The following is a 6761-nucleotide window of genomic DNA, read 5'->3' on the forward strand; positions in this document are numbered from 1 at the left end:
GTTAGCTCCACAACAACTAGCTCCGCAACAGGCAGCTCCACAACAGATCGTAGCACCACCACAAGCGCAGCCTATTGCTGCAACACAAGCAACGACACAACAGATGTATCAGTATGCACAAGCAGATTATCCCGATTATCAGCGATACTCATGACATAGCCTAGAGAGGGAAGTTGGCTTACCCCTTATTGAGGTTCCTGTAGACCAAGAGGGACCTTATGTACATAGCGAATTATTAGGGGAAGACAGAAAGTTTTTACTTGATACAGGGGCAAGCAGAACAACTATAAGACGCAGTGAAGTTCCAGGGGCACCCCTCTCAGGCTCACAAAATATTTCCCTTGGATTCTCAGGAAAACCCATAATTAATGACGTAACACAACCTCTTCCACTTACGATTGGTCCATTGACACGTACTACAGATTTATTGCTTACTAAATCATGTCCAGAAAACTTGTTAGGTATAAAAACATTGAAAGCTCTAGGAGCTATAATATGTTGTTCTCCGGAAGGAGTACGACTATTTTTACGTGACTTTAAAGGTCACTACGTATCCAGAGACATGGATCACCGACTGCAGAATTTACCTACACATTTATGGGCACAAGGACCCACTGATGTTGGTTGCATGAACATTACACCATATCGAGTTACACTGAAAACAGGAATAGTACTACCACGAATGCGACAATACAAGTTACCATCAGATGCTGTAGTGGCTTTACTGCAAATCATTGACGAGCTCATTGCACAAGGAGTGGTTGTTGAAACCGACTCCAACGTATGTAATTCTCCGATAATTCCGATTCTTAAAAGAACGGATCCAAAAGCTCCACCAGTATATCGATTAGTTATTGATCTGCGCGAATTAAATAAATGTATTGTACCACAATACCCTGTGGTCCCCGATATCTCTTCATTGCTAACAACTATTGACTCAGAAGCAACGTTCTTCACTGTAATTGATCTCAAGAATGCTTTCTTTAGTGTCCCAATTGATCCGGAAAGTCAATATTTATTCGGATTTAGTTTAAATGGACGAAGTTTTAAATTTACACGCGCACCTCAAGGATTTACAGAAAGCCCCAGCATCTATAGCCAAGCACTGAAACGAGAACTTGACAGTATCCACATGCCAGTTAACACTGCCTTGCTTCAATATGTCGATGATCTGCTGATCACCGCCCGAAGCGAACATGAATGTGAAAAAGCGTCACTGATGGTTTTAAAATTTTTGGCTGACAAGGGGCACAAGGTGTCCCCTTCTAAGCTGCAATTCTGTGTCCAGCGAGTTGTTTACCTTGGGCACTCGCTGTCCAAGGAGGGAAGGCAGCTTACATCTGACCGCATCCAGTTAATCGCTAACATGCCACCACCCAAGACACAAAAGGAGGTACGGGCTTTTATAGGCCTCACTTCATACTGTAGGCAGTGGATCCCTCAATATGCATTTCTAGCAAAACCACTCATCCAGTTGACAACACAGGAGGCAGCCACATCGACTGTCCTCCCTTGGACTCAAGAACATACACACGCCTTTGAAAGCTTAAAGAAAGCTTTATGTCAAGCACCTGTTTTAGCAACACCATGTTACAGCAAACAGTTTATACTCTTTGTTACAGAACGCGAAGGTACTGCCTTGTCAGTACTCACTCAGGAACAAGCAGGATCACACAAACCATGTGCTTATTTCTCTAGTACATTAGATCCAGTAGCTCAGGCTCTTCCTGCGTGCCTGAAATCGGTGGCAGCAACAGCTTTAGCAATCAGACAAAGCGATGCCATAGTGTTAGGACATCAATTGACAGTACAAGTACCACACGCAGTAGAGGTCCTCTTGAACCGCACACAAACACAACACTTGACTATAGCGAGACTCACCGGTTACGAATTAACATTGTTTCAGCCACATATAGAAATCAGACGTTGTAATACGTTAAATCCTGCCACACTGTTACCAGTAGGCGGAACAGATCCATTGGCACATGGTTGTGTTGAAGTTATCACTATCACGACGAAACCCAGACAAGACTTGACAGACATCCCTTTGTCAGATCCAGACTTGACATTGTATGTAGATGGGTCATGTATGAGAACAAGTACAGGAGAGCTAGTGGCTGCTTACGCAGTCACAACAGACACTGAAGTCATTGAAACAAATTGTATTAACACTTTGTCAGCTCAAGCAGCAGAGCTCATCGCTCTGACACAAGCCTGTATCCAAGCCAAAAATAAGAAAGTCAACATATACACAGATTCACGTTATGCATTCGGAGTCGTCCATGACTTCGGCGTACTGTGGTGAGAGAGAGGTTATTTAACGTCTCACGGTGCCCACATCCAACACGGACCCCTTATTCAAGCCCTATTAGACGCGATTCATCTACCCACTACAATATCGATTATGAAATGCAAAGCCCATACAAAAGTTACCGATATTGTTTCTCAGGGTAATGACCTAGCTGACAGAACAGCTAAACAGACTGCTCAGAATCAGACTCACACAACTGACATGACAAAGACAATAGTTCCGACATCAACACATTGCATGACAGTTAAGGATCCCGCCCTTGATGTAATTGACATACAGACACATGCTACACCAGAAGAAATAAAGAAATGGACTGAATTAGGAGGGATCCAAACAGATCAGGGATGGATGACGAAGGAAAAATCTATATGGTTTCTTCCCGACTCTATGGTCCAAGTTATTATTAACACAATACATAGTCCAGCACACCTAGGAGAAAAAGCTATGCTAGACAGTATTCAACACATTTGGTTCAACAAACACTTGCGAGCCGCAGCTAAACAAAAGGTTCGTACCTGTATGATATGTTGTCAGTTTAATCCAGGTAAAAGCATCCTCGTAGAACAGGGTGGATTTCAAACTCCCGATCATGCTTTTGAAATCCTCCAGATGGATTATATCCAGATGGAACGATGTCGAGGATTCAAATATGTTCTCGTAGTTGTCTGTGCTCTTTCCCGTTGGACAGAAGCATACCCGGTTTCAGATTACACTGCCCCGACTACTGCCAAACAGTTAGTTCGAGAATTCTTCCCACGGTACGGTTTACCACGTGTTGTCTACTCAGATAACGGCCAGCCGTTCTCATCCGAACTAATGAAACACGCTTCCCTTCTATTAGGCTATCAATGGAAATTTCACTGTGTCCGACATCCCGAGGCAGCAGGTCTCGTAGAACGCCATAATCAAACTTTGAAAATTAGATTGTCCAAAATATGTAGAGAAAAAGGAGTCGATTGGATAGTAGCCTTACCAGTTGCGCTCTTTTACATGAGAATGGTAGCACATTCTCGAACAGGGCTATCCCCGTATGAGGTGATCTTCGGTAGACCACCAAATATGTGGGGGACGCCTATACCTCGCAAAATCACTGACGTTGACTGTAATATGCTGACAGATTACCTGGCTTCCTTGATGTCTGCACTACAATCTTGTCGTTCACAGGTATCCGCAGCTTTTCCCGATAATAGTGAGGTGAAGCCCCATGACGTGGTTCCTGGTGACCTGGTGCTGGTCAGGAACTTTGACCGGAAGACCCAACTGGATCCTAGGTGGAAGTCACCGAAGTTGGTTCTACTCACCACAAGGACAGCCGTGAAAATCGAGGGAAGGAAAGGGTGGTTGCACTCGAGTCATATCAAGAAATTTTATGGACTACCATCCAATGTAGATACTCAACCCTGTATTCCCTCACAAACAGACTCAAAGCTCCCCTTGGTTGAGCAATCGAACTCAGAAATTTATAAACTAAAATTGAGGTCTAGTAAGTCAGACAATTTGATTGTTTAAGTCCTCTCCAAGGTGAATCGGTTGAATTTGTCTCTGACATGTATCCTCTAGACCGGAATAGAGCAAGAAATCATCAGATGCAGCTCAAAAAGCATGCGTATTGTAAATCATTTCGTAGTCACTGCACAGTAACATTATTAATTTTGTTTTTCCTAAGTCTTCTGATCATCATTGTCAGCATCCTATTGCACATGTATTACCCTATTCCTAAGCGTGCTTATAATATAACTGCAGAACATTCTTTTAGTGAATTTCCTCCACATGAGTTGTCCTATAGATTTGCGCTGCGCAACAACACATTCATTAGTATGCTACATCATTCCCATCAAACCAGCAATGCCACAAATTGTTGGATATGTGGCCGACTCCCTCCCTATCAGAACTATAAGGGAATTTACGTAAATGGGTCGCGACACTGCTCGTCATGCTGCAAATAACCCCAAAGGATTCTGGATAGTGTAGTGGCTACGGTGAGTACGCCTACGCCACGAGTATATAGAAATATAATGCCATCCCTGGACACGTGTTTCGAGGTAATTGCCTCTCGTCAGCAGGGAGCAGGTAGGTATGCGGGGTGCCGATGACTGCCATATATATAGGTAAAATACCTTCCAAGGCGCGCAGGTGCAGACACCGGGCTCGTCAGCCAAAGTCGCTCGAATGAGCTATTAGTAATTTACGTAAATGGGTCGCGACACTGCTCGTCATGCTGCAAATAACCCCAAAGGATTCTGGATAGTGTAGTGGCTACGGTGAGTACGCCGACGCCACGAGTATATAGAAATATAATGCCATCCCTGGACACGTGTTTCGAGGTAATTGCCTCTCGTCAGCAGGGAGCAGGTAGGTATGCGGGGTGCCGATGACTGCCATATATATAGGTAAAATACCTTCCAAGGCGCGCAGGTGCAGACACCGGGCTCGTCAGCCAAAGTCGCTCGAATGAGCTATTAGTAATTTACGTAAATGGGTCGCGACACTGCTCGTCATGCTGCAAATAACCCCAAAGGATTCTGGATAGTGTAGTGGCTACGGTGAGTACGCCTACGCCACGAGTATATAGAAATATAATGCCATCCCTGGACACGTGTTTCGAGGTAATTGCCTCTCGTCAGCAGGGAGCAGGTAGGTATGCGGGGTGCCGATGACTGCCATATATATAGGTAAAATACCTTCCAAGGCGCGCAGGTGCAGACACCGGGCTCGTCAGCCAAAGTCGCTCGAATGAGCTATTAGTAATTTACGTAAATGGGTCGCGACACTGCTCGTCATGCTGCAAATAACCCCAAAGGATTCTGGATAGTGTAGTGGCTACGGTGAGTACGCCTACGCCACGAGTATATAGAAATATAATGCCATCCCTGGACACGTGTTTCGAGGTAATTGCCTCTCGTCAGCAGGGAGCAGGTAGGTATGCGGGGTGCCGATGACTGCCATATATATAGGTAAAATACCTTCCAAGGCGCGCAGGTGCAGAGACCGGGCTCGTCAGCCAAAGTCGCTCGAATGAGCTATTAGTAATTTACGTAAATGGGTCGCGACACTGCTCGTCATGCTGCAAATAACCCCAAAGGATTCTGGATAGTGTAGTGGCTACGGTGAGTACGCCTACGCCACGAGTATATAGAAATATAATGCCATCCCTGGACACCTGTTTCGAGGTAATTGCCTCTCGTCAGCAGGGAGCAGGTAGGTATGCGGGGTGCCGATGACTGCCATATATATAGGTAAAATACCTTCCAAGGCGCGCAGGTGCAGACACCGGGCTCGTCAGCCAAAGTCGCTCGAATGAGCTATTAGTAATTTACGTAAATGGGTCGCGACACTGCTCGTCATGCTGCAAATAACCCCAAAGGATTCTGGATAGTGTAGTGGCTACGGTGAGTACGCCTACGCCACGAGTATATAGAAATATAATGCCATCCCTGGACACGTGTTTCGAGGTAATTGCCTCTCGTCAGCAGGGAGCAGGTAGGTATGCGGGGTGCCGATGACTGCCATATATATAGGTAAAATACCTTCCAAGGCGCGCAGGTGCAGACACCGGGCTCGTCAGCCAAAGTCGCTCGAATGAGCTATTAGTAATTTACGTAAATGGGTCGCGACACTGCTCGTCATGCTGCAAATAACCCCAAAGGATTCTGGATAGTGTAGTGGCTACGGTGAGTACGCCTACGCCACGAGTATATAGAAATATAATGCCATCCCTGGACACGTGTTTCGAGGTAATTGCCTCTCGTCAGCAGGGAGCAGGTAGGTATGCGGGGTGCCGATGACTGCCATATATATAGGTAAAATACCTTCCAAGGCGCGCAGGTGCAGACACCGGGCTCGTCAGCCAAAGTCGCTCGAATGAGCTATTAGTAATTTCCGTAAATGGGTCGCGACACTGCTCGTCATGCTGCAAATAACCCCAAAGGATTCTGGATAGTGTAGTGGCTACGGTGAGTACGCCTACGCCACGAGTATATAGAAATATAATGCCATCCCTGGACACGTGTTTCGAGGTAATTGCCTCTCGTCAGCAGGGAGCAGGTAGGTATGCGGGGTGCCGATGACTGCCATATATATAGGTAAAATACCTTCCAAGGCGCGCAGGTGCAGACACCGGGCTCGTCAGCCAAAGTCGCTCGAATGAGCTATTAGTAATTTACGTAAATGGGTCGCGACACTGCTCGTCATGCTGCAAATAACCCCAAAGGATTCTGGATAGTGTAGTGGCTACGGTGAGTACGCCTACGCCACGAGTATATAGAAATATAATGCCATCCCTGGACACGTGTTTCGAGGTAATTGCCTCTCGTCAGCAGGGAGCAGGTAGGTATGCGGGGTGCCGATGACTGCCATATATATAGGTAAAATACCTTCCAAGGCGCGCAGGTGCAGACACCGGGCTCGTCAGCCAAAGTCGCTCGAATGAGCTATTAGTAATTTACGTAAA

The sequence above is a fragment of the Triturus cristatus genome, chromosome 7, assembly GCF_964204655.1.
Source record: "Triturus cristatus chromosome 7, aTriCri1.1, whole genome shotgun sequence".
Taxonomy (NCBI): Eukaryota; Metazoa; Chordata; class Amphibia; order Caudata; family Salamandridae; genus Triturus; species Triturus cristatus.